General features: G+C 42.8%; 1 pseudogene; it reads right to left on the reverse strand.

Moving 5' to 3' along the window:
* Window positions 1–1,005: 1,005 nt before the first annotated feature.
* On the reverse strand, window positions 1,006–13,734 carry LOC134364537 (26S proteasome non-ATPase regulatory subunit 13-like; annotated as a pseudogene).
* Between the last annotated feature and the right edge of the window lie 936 nt (window positions 13,735–14,670).

Here is a 14,670-nt window from a genome sequence, read left to right on the forward strand (position 1 = left end):
ATATTTCAAAAAAAATAAGTGAAGTTTTGACTTCTGAAACTTGAGTTGCTTCTCTAATATTTCTCATTGCTTTATATCTTACAACAGGCAAACTTGGGGTAGGAGATGAGGATCAATCCACATAATTTAATCAACTAACCCCTAAATGCTTACTAATCCCTTTGTTTATGTGCACCATCATAGGGACTGTGGGGGACACAACACTGTATAAAGCAGAGAACAAGTCACAGTGAACTCACTTCTCCAACCTGTTGATCTGCATTCAATCAAGGGCAGCTTTGAGATGGAAAGGAAATTGCATCAGTACAACCACCACCCTGGGAGATACATTTATTAATTCACTAAGTATTTGTTGAGCATCTACTATGTACTAGTACTTGGGATACTTCAGGGATCTCGACCCAAACTCTCTTAGAGATTATAACCTGGTAATTATACGCTAGCAATTGTGATAAGTGCTACAAAAAGAAAGTACTGGTCCCATAATTATAAAACAGCTGATATTTATTGAGTGCTTGCTACGTACACTATACCATGCACTATTCTTAGCAGCACTTAACACGTATTAAGTCCCTTAATCCTCATAGCAATCCTATAATAAAGGCTCATTATCCTCATTTTTTTAAAAGCAAAAGTTTATTAATTATAGGAACATTCTCAAGCCACATTGGAAAAGGTGTTCACACAGGTGGATGCAGATGGAGGTCACCCTCGGAGCACGTGTCCTCCAGACTTGAGGGCCACTCTTTCCCTCACATTCTTGCTCTTCCTCATCACCGAGACTCAGAGACCCCCTGCCCATGCAGGCTACAGGAGACAGCCACGAAGGAGCCCTGTCCCTGTGGTCTGGCTCCCTATCAATGGCAGTCATCTGTTTTTCAATCCCTACTCCAGACAGACCCCAGCCCTACCCTAATTCAATGTAGATCTTAGCTGCCAGTTTCATCAGCCACAGAAATGCCTGGGTGAGGCAGGGGGACATGAGGGGCAGGGCATCAGGGGACCCTAGGTGAGGATGTCGTAGGTCTCGTGCCCCACTGGTATCTCCATGCTCTTCACATCAGTACACCAGAATTCCAGGTGGTTCTTCATTCCCTTGATTTGCTGCAAATCCAAAACTCAGGAATGCACTCAGGTCATGTGAACTCACTTATCCACTTCATCCATACTGCCTTTCACCAGCCACATCGATAGAGCCTTAATCACCAGCAACTCCACCTTGTTTACTGTGATTTTAGCACTTTTGGCAATTTCTTCAAAAATGAGTTGTCTGTGATTGGCAGGTCATATGAAAGTCATCTACACGAGGCACAACAACTGAATTTCCCTCAAAAGCTGGGCTTTTGTTGGCTGCTAAATCAGGTTGTTGGCCCCAGGCGGTCTTCAGAGTCTGGAATCTCTCTACATTGCCACTGTTGAAGTCATAGAGAGTGTCAATCAGCCACTGCCAGTCAGTGCTCCTCAGCAATTCCAGCACAGGGTGCATGAGGAGTTCACCAAAGTTAAACACCCTCTCACCAAGAAGTCCTGCTAGTCCCAGCATGAAAGCTTTCTCCTGCTGCTCAGACAGTGGTAGATCCTTGGTGTCAACACAGCCCAGAAACTGCAGAGCACCTATGTAGTAGGACGCATGTTTTCCCATTGTTTGATAGTATTTACTGGAGATATCATAGAAACTACTGCAAACTGATGTCACACTGGGGAGGTTTTTGAGCATTTCTTCAACATCTTCAATTGTTTCCTTTGTAACCTGTGGGTCCCCAGTGTTTAATTTTAGAGCTCCAATTGCTGTTTCACACAGGATCACTGCCTCATCACTACTTTTCATCTTCTCATGAGTCCTTTTCAAAAAAGTAAGAGCCACATTAGGATCAGTCATCTAACTACATGAAGAATGATTTCTACCAGGGACAAAGGATTCACCCTGTGTTCAAAGTCATGACGAAGTTTTCATAAAGCTTAATGAGACCATCTCTTTGGGCAAAGCATGGGTCCTGCACAAAATCAAGCACCTGAAGTGTCAGCTGATGCCATACTTCTTTGAGGAGCTCCTCCAGATGGTGTCAGTGCCAGGCCTGGAGCTCTGGCTCTGCTGTAGGAAGCCTGGTATTTCCTTCACGATGGCAGGAGCCCAGCACAGTGGCAAATGTCAGCACAGTAGGAATGGCCATCAGATTTATCTTCATTTTGTATTTATTTATTTATTTACATTTTGGCAGCTGGCCAGAAAGGGGATCCAAACCCTTGACCTTGGTGTTGCAACACTATGCTCTAATCAGCTCTATTCTCATTTTAAAGAAGAGAAAATTGAGGAACAGGGAGGTTTTTTTAACTTGCCCAAGGTTACACAGATGTGTAGCCTTGGGCAAAGAGAGAATGTCAGGAGGATTTAACTTAGTATAACTAGGGTATATGTAAAGAAGCAGTATAATTACTACCCATCTTGCCATGCTCTTCTGCTGAGCTCTAGATCCTTACATGTCAACGTACTGACTCCATGTGGATGTCCCATAGGCATCTCAAAATCAACACATTTGAAATCGGATTCTTCCCTTCCCCTTAGGCTATTCTTCCTATGTTTTCTAGTGGGCTACCACTACCCATTCAATTGCCCAAGCCAGAAAATCAGGCCTCAATTTTATACAACATTAATTTTGTATAATGAGTGTGAAAGTCAACACATGAAAAAGGCAAATGAAGTTTCTGTATTATTATAAAAAATAGTTTTGATTTTGCAGACACTCCTGAAAGTTCTTGGAGACCCCAGGTGTCCAAAGACTACACTTTGAAAACTGCTGTTCTAGCTCTGAAATCTCCTGTTAGTTGTAGACATTACCAGCCAGCCACCAAAAAAAAAAAAAGTTTGTTAGTGGTAGACATTGCAACTATCTTCTCCCAGTCTATAACTTGTCTTTCTTTTTCTTTTTTTTTTTTTTCAAAGATGACCGATAAAGGGATCTTAACCCTTGACTTGATGTTGTCAGCACCACGCTCTCCCAAGTGAGCTAACTGGCCATCCCTATATAGGGATCCGAACCCATGGCCTTGGTGTTATCAGCACCAAACTCACCCAGGTGAGTCATGGGCGGCCCTATAACTTGTTTTTCTAAACTTTATTTGAAATGTTTTTGGTGGTTGGAGGTACTAGTAACTGAAACCTTGACCTTGGTGTTACAAGGTCACTCTTTAACCAACTGAGCTAACCAGCCAGCTGAAATAGTTTTAAATAAACATAAATTCCTAATTTTAAAGAATCATATCCTTTAGAATCTGGAGATCCACCTCATTTAGTTAAATAACTGCATGGTATATCACAAGATGTACCAAAATTTAACAGTTACCCTGTTTGATAGACATTTAATTGTTTCCACCTTTTTTTCTACAGCGAGTAAATAAACATCTCTCTCATATATTCTTGTGCATATGTATAAGGACTTACATAGGAGAAATCCTGCAAAATATTCTCCCAAAAGTATTAATTTTAACTCCCACCAACTTTATACAGAGCACCTATTTTCAAGCACTTACATCAACACTGGATATTATCAATTATCTTCATTTTTGCTATCTGATGAAAAACGGCACAAGACACTTTCTATAATGAGTGATCAAAAAAGATTTCCCACAAAGCCCATTCATTTTCCCTTCCAGCTATTAAAAGCCACTCTCCTCACAGGCCCAGCAGCTCTATCTCTCTCCCAAACCTATCTCATCCTTTTATCCTATACGTCACCAAAACCCAAGGATTGGCAGTCAGGGTTTTGGGACAAAAAGGCAGGAGATATTTTCTCCCTGGTTACATATCTCTCTAAATAACTAGACAACACATCTCGAGAATGAGCCCCTGTTTATGGGCCTTGGTGGCAGCTGCCCTTTAAGCATAAAAAAGCTCTAAACTAAAAAAAAAGCTCTTAAACAAGTCAAGACCTTCTCAGCCATAAGGCCAAGTCAATTCTCTCCCTTTCCTTCCTACAACTTACTCACCTTACTTTCATTGAAAACTCCCAGTTCTCCTTTAAACCTTGTCCTCCCTTAAAATCCAGCCACTCTCATCCCAAAACACTCATGACCCTTAGAACACAATTGCATGGAGGCTTTAGACCTCTTTCTCAGTCCCTTTCCACACAACTACCTGCATCCCATTACACGGTTCATAGACGGGAGTGCCACCTCCACGCCCGCTCCCCAGGCAGGTTATGCCACAGTAATTCTAACACAAGCTATTTTTTTTTTTTTTTTTTTTAAAGATGACCGGTAAGGGGATCTTAACCCTTGACTTGGTGTTGTGAGCACCACGCTCAGCCAGTGAGCGAACCGGCCATCCGTATATGGGATCCGAACCCGGGGCCTTGGTGTTCTCAGCACCGCACTCTCCCGAGTGAGCCACGGGCCGGCCCCTAACACAAGCTATTGAGGCTGCACAACTCCCAGAAGTTAGGGTTATACACTGCAGAGGACACCAAACCTGCAATGACTGCTTAGCCCAGGGAAACAAACTGGCGGATCTAACCACAAAACAGGCTGCTCAATCACCAGGACCCCACTCTCCCTCTCCCACTCATGTTCTTCTCATGGCCCCTACGCCCTTATCCCAATACACATTCCAAGAAATACAACACTTCCAACAGTTGGGGGCACAGGGAAAGGACAACTGGTATACTCTCTCCAGTCACTATGTCCTCCCTACTACACAAGCTGAGCAAGTCCTTTTAGATTTCCATAATTCAGTTCTTATAGGCTATGAACTCCGACTACACCTTCTACAGCCCTTATATTACTCTCCCCACAAAAGGCCCCGGTGATTATCCTCTCACTCTTGCTGGCCCGCTTCACATCACTCGCAGAAGAGCTACTATTTTACTATCTATTCTAGTACTTGCTACAGGATTGGCAGCAGCTGCCCCAAAAGAGTGTAACATTATGGGAAGATTTCTCCTGGCACTTCTTTTACCTCCTATCGGTAAGGATGCTTCTTAGCAATTTCATTGTGGCAGTGTCCCCTTTAAATTCTTCTGGCTCCCTAACCCTTTGCATCCTTCCCTTGTTTTTCCTCCTATCTCAATGCTTCCCCTTACCTGGAACATGGAGGTTCCAGGTCTGCAGGGATGATGCAGTCCTCAGCGAATCAGACTGGTCCCCGAGCGACTCATTTGTCTCCCACTTCACAAGAAACTTTTTTTTTTTTTTTTTTACTTTGGAATAGATGTTTATTTATTTTATTTTATTTTATTTTTTTAAGTTTTATTTTGTCGATATACATTGTGGCTGATTATTGCTCCCCATCACCAAAACCTCCCTCCCTTCTCCCTCCCCCCCTCCCCCCCAACAATGTCCTTTCTGTTTGCTTGTCGTATCAACTTCAAGTAGTTGTGGTTGTTATATCTTCTTCCCCCCCCCCCCCCGGTTTGTGTGTGTGTGTGTGTGTGTGTGTGTGTGTGTGTGTGTGAATTTATATATTAATTTTTAGCTCCCACCAATAAGTGAGAACATGTGGTATTTCTCTTTCTGTGCCTGACTTGTTTCACTTAATATAATTCTCTCAAGGTCCATCCATGTTGTTGCAAATGGCAGTATTTCATTCGTTTTTATAGCTGAGTAGTATTCCATTGTGTAGATGTACCACATTTTCACAAGAAACTTTTTGTGGTCACCCCCTCCCTGTCGATGCAGCCCACAACGTTTCCACAAACGTCTCTTCACTTTCCTCTAATCTCACCTCAGTGGGGACTGTCAGCGTTATGCGGGGCCTGCCCACACTCTGCCTCACTAACCCCAAACGCTACCATTCACTTACTCCTCCTCATCCATGCCCTAAAACCAGAATATATTTCCTTTGTAAAACTACATTATCCTGCTGCCTGCCCCCCTAATGTGAATTCTTGCACATTTTTTTGGCTCATCCCTGACATCACCCTTCAGACAGATGGAGAGATGGAGATGGGACTGGGACTAACTTCGGCCCCCCTCTCAGGAAGTGCCCCCCTGCTCCTGTAGGGCACTAATTGTACTTTTTTTTTTTTTGTCATTTTCATGACCGGCACTCAGCCAGTGAGTGTGAGTGCACCAGCCATTCCTATATAGGATCCAAACCCGCGGGGGGAGAGTTGCTGCGCTCCCAGCGCCGCACTCTCCCGAGTGCGCCACGGGCTCGGCCCTAATTGTACCTTTTTAATTGGGGCAGGGGTCCTTCCTGAAAATGGACCTGGCATAGCAGGCCCTGCTACTGCCTCTCAATTCTATCAAAAACTCTCAGAAGAACTAAGTATAGACAGCATCTCCTCCCTCCAGTGACAGGTCACCTCACTCGTGACAGTCACTCTACAGAACCATCAGGCCCTTTACTTCCTTACAGCCGAGAAGGAAGGCACCTGCCTCTTTTGGGGGGAGGAATGCTGTTATTACTAAATGAGTCCTGGGTGATCCAAAACAACTTCAACCATTTCACTGAACCCTTGGATACCCTGGCTATTAGGACCCCTAACTGTGCCTCATCCTACTTTTTGGTCCCTGTCTCTTTTGGTGTTTCTCTAATTTCTTGCAGGAATGTATGCAGGCTTTCACCAACCAAAAGGTCATGGAATTGTCCCTGCAAGGAGGATATCAGCCCCTCAGAATCAGCGACCCTTCCCTGGAGGAATAGAGCCTCTCCACACGAAACCAATACCCCGCCACCTTTTATTTTTTCCATATCTTCACCCATCTCCAGCAGGAAGTAGCTTCGGAAGAATGAGACCTCCGCCCTTTTCCCCATACTTAAAAGGTAGGAATAATAGATCTGCAACATAACCAGCACCACTTTAGACAAGCCCAAGTACAAAATGGCGACACCCACCCCCTCTCCTCCCCGCTTCCCTTTAGGAGAAGCCTCCTGACTTGAACAGAAACCCCTTTTGCTTCTGCAAGGACGCAGTTCTCCACCCCATCCACATTAGCATAATGACCCTCCTTGATGGTATCAGCCAGCTCTTGGCGGTTCTACCACCCTCACACCTGGTGCTGTCCTCTTCAGGGCAGCCCTGGGCTACTTTGAGCACAGCCCAGCAGATTTTCTTCCTTTAATAAAGCTTGAATGGTAGCCGGCATCTCAGCTCACTTTCTGTCAAGGAGAAATTCCCACTGCTAGACAAGCCACCATGATTTTATCCTGGCCACGCTTCCATACTATCCCTGGAACGTAACTATGGTAAACTATGGCCAATGCCTGTTCTAATGAATTACCATTTCAGCCAAGAGTAAGCACCAGAATAATCACTGACAAAATGAAGGATTCACAATAATATTTTAAGATAAAACGTTAATTCCTAATGAATTTATTTTATGCAATTTTGGGTAGATCAAATAATTTGCCATATGTACTTATAGTGTGGGAAGTTATAAGATGCCTCCCTCACCTCTCCCCCCTTCTCGCGCTCTTCTCACCTTACAATTTCTTTTTTTTTTTTTTTTTTTTTCCGGTGACCGGCGCTCAGCCAGGGAGTGCACCGATCATCCTTATATAGGATCTGAACCCGCGGCGGCGGGAGCGTCGCCGTGCTGCTAGCGCAGCACGCTACCGAGTGCGCCACGGGCTCAGCCCTCACCTTACAATTTCCATCTCTGATACATGAATACTAGATGGAAGCTGGTAGAAGCCCAACAGAAAAAACAAGAAAAATAAAAACTTCCTGTCCATAATGCTTGGTAGTGTGAAAATACAATGAAGTTGACATTTTTTAATGGAGTCATATGCAAGTACAAGAGGTCTTCAAAAAGTTCATGGAGAGATTTGTATCATCTCTTAATTCTATTTTTCCACGAACTTTCTGAAGTACCCACTCATTTGTGAAAATGTCAGCAAATATTGTTTTTGAATAAAAAATATGAACTATCTTAACACAAGCACAGAATATATAAATCCAAATGCAAGCTAGAGAACCCACATACGTCTTTAAATTGTAAAATTATTTTAGGTCTTTGTGCTGACAGTTTTTCTTCCTTTGAAGCTGCTCCAAGAAAAAAAAAAAAAAAAAACCTGTCGAAGGAACTTAGAGCTCCAGGCTCCAGTACATTAAGCAAACGATATTCTAATGTACCCCAGATCAATTTACATTATAATCAATGTAGGTGTTTTTACAAATGTAGGTTCCTATGCCCTGCCGTGCCATACCTACTTAATTAGAATGGGGAGAAAGGAATGTGTGTTTTTAACAAGCTTTGTGAGAGAACATAGCTGTTTCCTTAGCTCCTCCTTAGTCTTTTCCCTATTTCCCTATTTCCTTCTACAGTGACTGTGTAACATTGTCAGAAATGGCATTTTGGCAGGGAGGGGGAGGAGAGGGGAGGGGACAGGGGAGACATAAATAACACTCCTCTGCCTCGGGACTCTCCTTTGGATTGTGTTACAAATGAAGGCTTATGAACTCTGATTTAACCATGTTAATTTTGTGCATAAAAATGAGTGGTAGTGCTTGTCAAAACACAGATTACTGGGTCCTTCCTTAAAGGACCTAAAGATATCTTAACCTAGATAATTCAAATGTGGGTGGTTCTCAGACCACACTTTGGAAAACAATGACTTAAACCTGGTGAAGAAAATCTCCAAGAAAACGTGCAGATGTGTGGTCCCTTTTGAAATCTAGAGATCGGCTACTGAATGTGGACGGCTTCATTTTCTCCACTAGTGAAAATTATCCCTGCTGGAAGGAACTGATTTCGTTTCGGAAAGAGCGTGTTCAGAGATCTCTGAAGCACAGAAACATTCTTTCCATTCACGGCGTGCTAACAGCTTCTTCAGTGAGGCAGGCCCAGACAAAACCTCAGCAGGCCCTTGCAGACAGCATTTCTCCACAGATGAAATTTCAGTCAAAGAGAAAATTCAGAGCAGTCTGAGGGAGAAAAAAGAAGAAAAAAAAAATCCCCGAAATGCAACATAAAGTTGAGGGGGGTTTGTGGGGGAGACATCCCACTTGTTTTGTGTGTTCTGGTAAAGGCTGGTGGCTTGTCACATGAACCTCAGGCCTTCCTGTTCTCAGCAGCTGCCATCTGAGTCACTGTGGGCAGCAGGGGAGGGTTGACTAACATCAGGGAACACGTGAACATATGACTCTTGGGGGAGGCCACTGTGCCAGGCCAATTTAAAAATTAAGGAGCAACTAACTGCATTGTTGCTGATTCTCACTTATTTTAAGAAGTTTTTTTTTTTTTTTTTTCTTTAAGATGACCAGTAAGGGGATCTTAACCCTTGACTTGGTGTTGTCAGCACCACACTCTCTGAAGTGAGCTAATCGGCCACCCCTATATAGGGATCCAAACCCATGGCCTTGGTGTTATCAGCACCACACTCTCCCAAGGGAGCCATGGGCTGGCCTCTTAAGAAGTTCTTTAAGTGGTTTTTGTCTAGGACTGCAAGTTAGCAGAAAACACACAAAAAACAAGCTGGTAAGTGGATTTCACATCTGGTAAGTGAGAACTGGTGCCAGTCCTATTAGTCACTAAGATCATTTAAGGGTGGTGTGCACCAGCAGGGTAAAACATTAAACCAAAAGCAATACTTCCTGGTAACAGTTGGCATTTCCTAAGAAATCTTTAAAATGAAAGCCTAGAATACCTAGCAGGCATATACTATAGTTACAAAAGCCTACCTATACTTTTCTCTTTCCATTGTCCTCAGCTGTTGCAGAATATTGTGGGTATATTATACTCTTTGAGTTAAATTGTAAGAAAGCCTCTTAAAATTTAAAAACTTTCAATCTTTTAAACTGAGACATTCAAGAACCACTCCAAGTAACAGAAATAACACTGAGATGTTATTAATTTGAACTTGAGTCTTGGCTCTACCCCTTAACCCACTGCCTGGATGCAAGAGGTGCTCAATGAAGAAAACTGATTGTGTGATCAACGTATTAGTTGTAGAACAAAGTTATAATGATTAACTTCTCTGAGCCATTGTTTTCACTTCTGTGATCGGGGAGGAAACCTCTTCTGCCTACATTACAAGACTTTTGTTAGGATCAGATGAAATGATGTGCATTAAAGTTTTGCTTTCTTATGGTCAGAAAAATACATTGACTAGCTTTGGAAGGATATATTAGGAACTGGGTCTAGTGGTCATCTCTGAGTAGGGGAACTGGGAGACAGGGATTGTGGCTAGGTAAAAGATTTCCTTTTCACTGTATAGTTTATACAGTAACTTTCTTCATATGAAAAATATGTAGATGTGAGAATGATTAGTATGAAATTTAGTCTTCAACGGAGTTTTCGTAAAAAACCGAAGCTCGTTATTTCATTTACATTCAGGTATGTTGTGTTGATTGCAACACCTTGTAATCGAGTCTGAACTAGGTGTGTTCTAAATGAGAATTAAAATTAAACAGTAGAAAGCTGCATATCTCTTAGGATCACATTTCTTATCTGATTAAAGTCAGTGCCCTTTCTATTTCATACAATGGAAATATTACGCTTGAAAAGGCAAAATGGAAAGAAGAGTATGGAATTTATATACTGGAATCTGATATAGTACTTGTAAATCTAAACATTTTTTATCCTGGGAAAGTCTGAAGTGCAGGAAAAACAAAACTACTGTTAATAACTGAACCCATGGCCAGCCGCCAAAGAATAATAATAATAATTTTTCATAATAATAACTTAGCCCAATAGAAAATATATCATGAGCTTATTATGCACCAATAAATTTTACTTGCTTAACATGTACATAGCCTCTTTTTTGATTAGAGCTTTGAAATTGGGGTGGGCTTGCAGAAAATTAGAACTATATTAGAGAATTGCATCTCAAGTATACAAATCCTCATGTGGATGTTTCAATAGCATGGCAATAACCATTCTACAACCTTTAAAAAAAATAAATCTGAGTAGAAATAATGGTGAAAATCCTCCTTAAGATCTTCTTTCTCAATAAACTATAATTCAGCAAACAGAAAAGTTACCCAGGATTTTGTAATAAATGTGTTAATCACAGACTGGATAGTCATCAGCACTGTCCAAAAGAATACTCGCCCCTTAAATAATTCAAAAGGAAACTAAGAAGTAAAAATCCAGGATTTGCTTCCCCATAAACAAAACACAAAATATCCACAACCATTATTGAGCATTGATCATTTAAAGATCTTTTTCCTGTTAACCTCAAGACATTATCATGTCTCTTCCTTACTGTCAGGAGACCTAGAGTTCCATCCTGGCTCTGTGCCGATAGTCATAAGCTGATCTTATCCTTAAAACTTTAAAACCCATGTCTTTATTTTGAAAACCAGAGCAACAGAGGGACCCAGTGTGATCTTTGCAAAAATGATAGAATCTTGAGATTAAAGATGATCTCGTTAAGTAGTTTTTTTGTTTGTTTGTTTTTAGCATAACTCTTATTTAAACAAAAGTAAGAAGCAAAATAGCTTTGGTTGAAGGATGGTAAGTATTTGGTGCCTGCCTGCTGGTCTCCCCACAGCCTCCCTGCAGTCCTTCAGGGGAACTCTAGGGATCTACAGCACAACTTGAACCACTGACCTAGTTCAACCTTGTCACTTCATGGTTAGGTTAAAACTGAGACCCAGAGATATTAAGAGACTTTCTGAGATAACTGCAAATTAATAGCAGATTCAGGACTTCTTGTTCACTGTTGTATCCATAATCATAACAACAAACATTTATTGAATGATTTACTTAGGTTCTTAAATAAAAATTATAGGTGGCCATTGTATTGGACTGTTTCTGCACTAAGCCCCAACAGACCAGACTAAAAATCAAAATGGAGTCACCCCTGCTAAAGTTCCACCTCCCCAAAACCAAACTAAGTTGTTTCTTCCAAGAAATCAGGAGAGAGATAGCAGCCAATTTCCCAAAGAGGCCAGTTTAAATCTTCAATAAGCATGATAATAAAGTTCCCTCTGCTTTAATCCTTACATAAAAAGGATAGCCTGAAGTAACCTGATGTTAAATAAGCAGTTATTTTTCAATTGTTCTGTCTCCCTGTCCCCACCTTACAAGGAAGGTAACTTTTGAAATCACCACTCTGGGGCTGGCCAGATAACTTAGCTGGTTAGAGCATGGTATTATAACACCAGGGTTGAGGGTTCAGATTGCCACACCTGCCAACTGCCAAAAAAAAAGTAATAATAATAACCGATTTTTTGTTCCTTGTTTCTGCTTTCTTTAGCCCCTTTTCTGTCAATACATTCAATCTTTTTCACTCAGGTCATTGGAATACTTGCTTTATTTTGTGGAATGAAGTGTTACCTGATTCTAGAATAGCAATAAAGTCAATTGAGATCTTTAAACAAGATTTGTTTTAATTTTGTCCTTTGACAGGGATAAGCACTACTCTTAAGTGTTTCACTTGCATTACCTCATTTATTCCAATAACCCTAAAATCAACTTACTAGATAAAAAAGAGAGTAGAACTTCCGATCAAGATGGTGGAATAGACAGTCCCCAGTGTCACCCTCTCTCACAATCAACCAATTTACAACTATTAAAAAACAACGACTGCCAAGCTGGGGCCACTAGAGCTCAGGGGAAGAGGAACCTATGGAGTTCATGAAGGCAAGAGAAGCCACGATGTGAGAAAGAAGGACTGCTCCAACCATTTCAGGCCCCGACCACTTCAAGGCTGGCCCTCGTGAGCACATGGGCCAAGAGCTAGCAAAAGCCGCTGCTGTGCTGTTGATATGAAGTTGCATGGAGGCTGGAGGGGAGAAGAGGGCCTTGTTGACCCCCAGACCAGCTAGACCACTGACAGGGTTCCCACTGAACCCACAGAGGAGCAAGGGGTCACAGACAACTGAAAAAAGGAGCCACTCATTGGCTGGTGGGTCATCTCAAGAGACTGGAGCATGGCCCGCCCCATGAGAAGTGTTTGCAGCATGGGTGGTGGGGGAGATGGGCCCTCGGGGGGAACACTGTGGCACAGCAAGGACAGTTGATCTGCCCCCCAGTCAGCACAGGATCACTCAGTGGAGACTGGTCAGGAGTATAGAACCCCAGCGGATGCTGTTTGCTAAAATGACTCAGGCCCAGACCAGAGTTTCCACACAACCCAGGTGTACCTGATCTCACAAGACCCAAAGTACCTACAAAGACAACCATTAAAACCTGAGCTGCACAAAAAGCCTTCCCCAGGGAATCAGCAGCAAAGCAGCAATTTAGCTCAACCACAGAGCTCAAGTGCTGGTCCCCAAGGAAATCCCCCCATTTTAGAAGTAAGCAAAGGTCAACAAATCAGTTCCAGTACAGAGTTTAAGTGGTGGGAAAAGCAAATAATCCCAAACAGAATTGAAAGAAAAAACAAAAACCCACAGATCTGAGACAAAGTTCTGATATTAACCAGTAAAGGTCTAACACCACCAAACAACACCTGTAAAATCTAGAGGGACAGGAAGTCCACCAGGCTCCCAAGCCACGGTAGGGGGAGGGCTGAGGATCTCAGCCATGCCACCCCAATGACATTCCCCCTGCGTCAACCACCAGGCTGCTGTCAGAAGTGCCCCAGGCTTCCGAGCCAGGGTTGTAGGGGGCCAAGGGCCTCAGCCACCCTCCACCCCCAGGTCCCCACTTCCACATCCAGCCCAGTGACAACCATCAGGCCACCTCTGGAAGCAACTTGGGTTCCCAAGCTGGGGTGATGGGGACTGAGGGCCTTAGCCATATGCCACCGACATCAGCATCTAGCCCAGTGATGACCACCAAGCCACTGCCAGAAACGCCCCTGGGTCCTGAGCTGGGGGTAGGGGGGCTGAGGGCCTCAGCCATGCCACCCCAACATCTGCATCTAACCCAACAATGACCACTGAGCCGCAGTTGGGAGCACCCAGGGCTCCCATGCTGGAATGAGAGGTTGCCAGGGGCCTTGACCACACCACCCCCTTCCTCCTCCTTCCACCCTGTCCCCCTCCCCCAAACTGCTCCACAACACCACCTTACAATGTAAAAAAAATAATATAATAATAAAGAAATAAATTTTTTTTAAAAAGTGAGAAGATAGGTAATTTGCCCAAGGTTACACAGTCACACAGGCTGTCTTTCTGGGCTTCAGTTGCTTCATCTGTAAGATGGAGCTGGACAAGATAATTTCTGAAGTGCAGGATAATGCGCATCTCTAAAATTCTATAGTCATAATTCCAAGGTGTGAGACTGGTTCTTCCACCATGAATTGTTCATTTAGAACCAATTACACTGCTGAGACTCTTAACTATTTGAGGCCTACAGAGGGACATTCAAGATGAGGTTGTTCTAATTCACCAGTCAGGTGAGTCTTAATAACCTCCTCCCTATGAGCAAGTACTACCATTGACCCAGTGTTTGTTGATGCAATAAACAAGGATTTATTGTAGGGAATCAGAATATGCTACCCCAAATATACCACTTTGGCATAAGAATTATTTTGAGCTGAAGACAATTGAGAAACAGCAGATGCAAAAGCAGCTCTCCCCCTATCTGGCTAAACACAGGACATTTCTATTTGCAAAGGAAAAAAAATTATTTCCATTTGTAAAGGTGTCTCCCTCTCTTGTCTAGGAAAAGAACAACTCTTAATCATTCTAGACTTTTAACCCAGGGGTCAGACATGGCACTGAGAGAGGAATCCACATAACAAATTTACTGAAATAACCCTTATCCTCCACTAGTTTCTCCCCATACACTTACTGTTAGGTGTATTTCCAGGGCCCTAGCGGGAAAACCTAAGAA

The sequence above is a fragment of the Cynocephalus volans genome, chromosome 16 (genome assembly GCF_027409185.1).
Source record: "Cynocephalus volans isolate mCynVol1 chromosome 16, mCynVol1.pri, whole genome shotgun sequence".
NCBI lineage: Eukaryota > Metazoa > Chordata > Mammalia > Dermoptera > Cynocephalidae > Cynocephalus > Cynocephalus volans.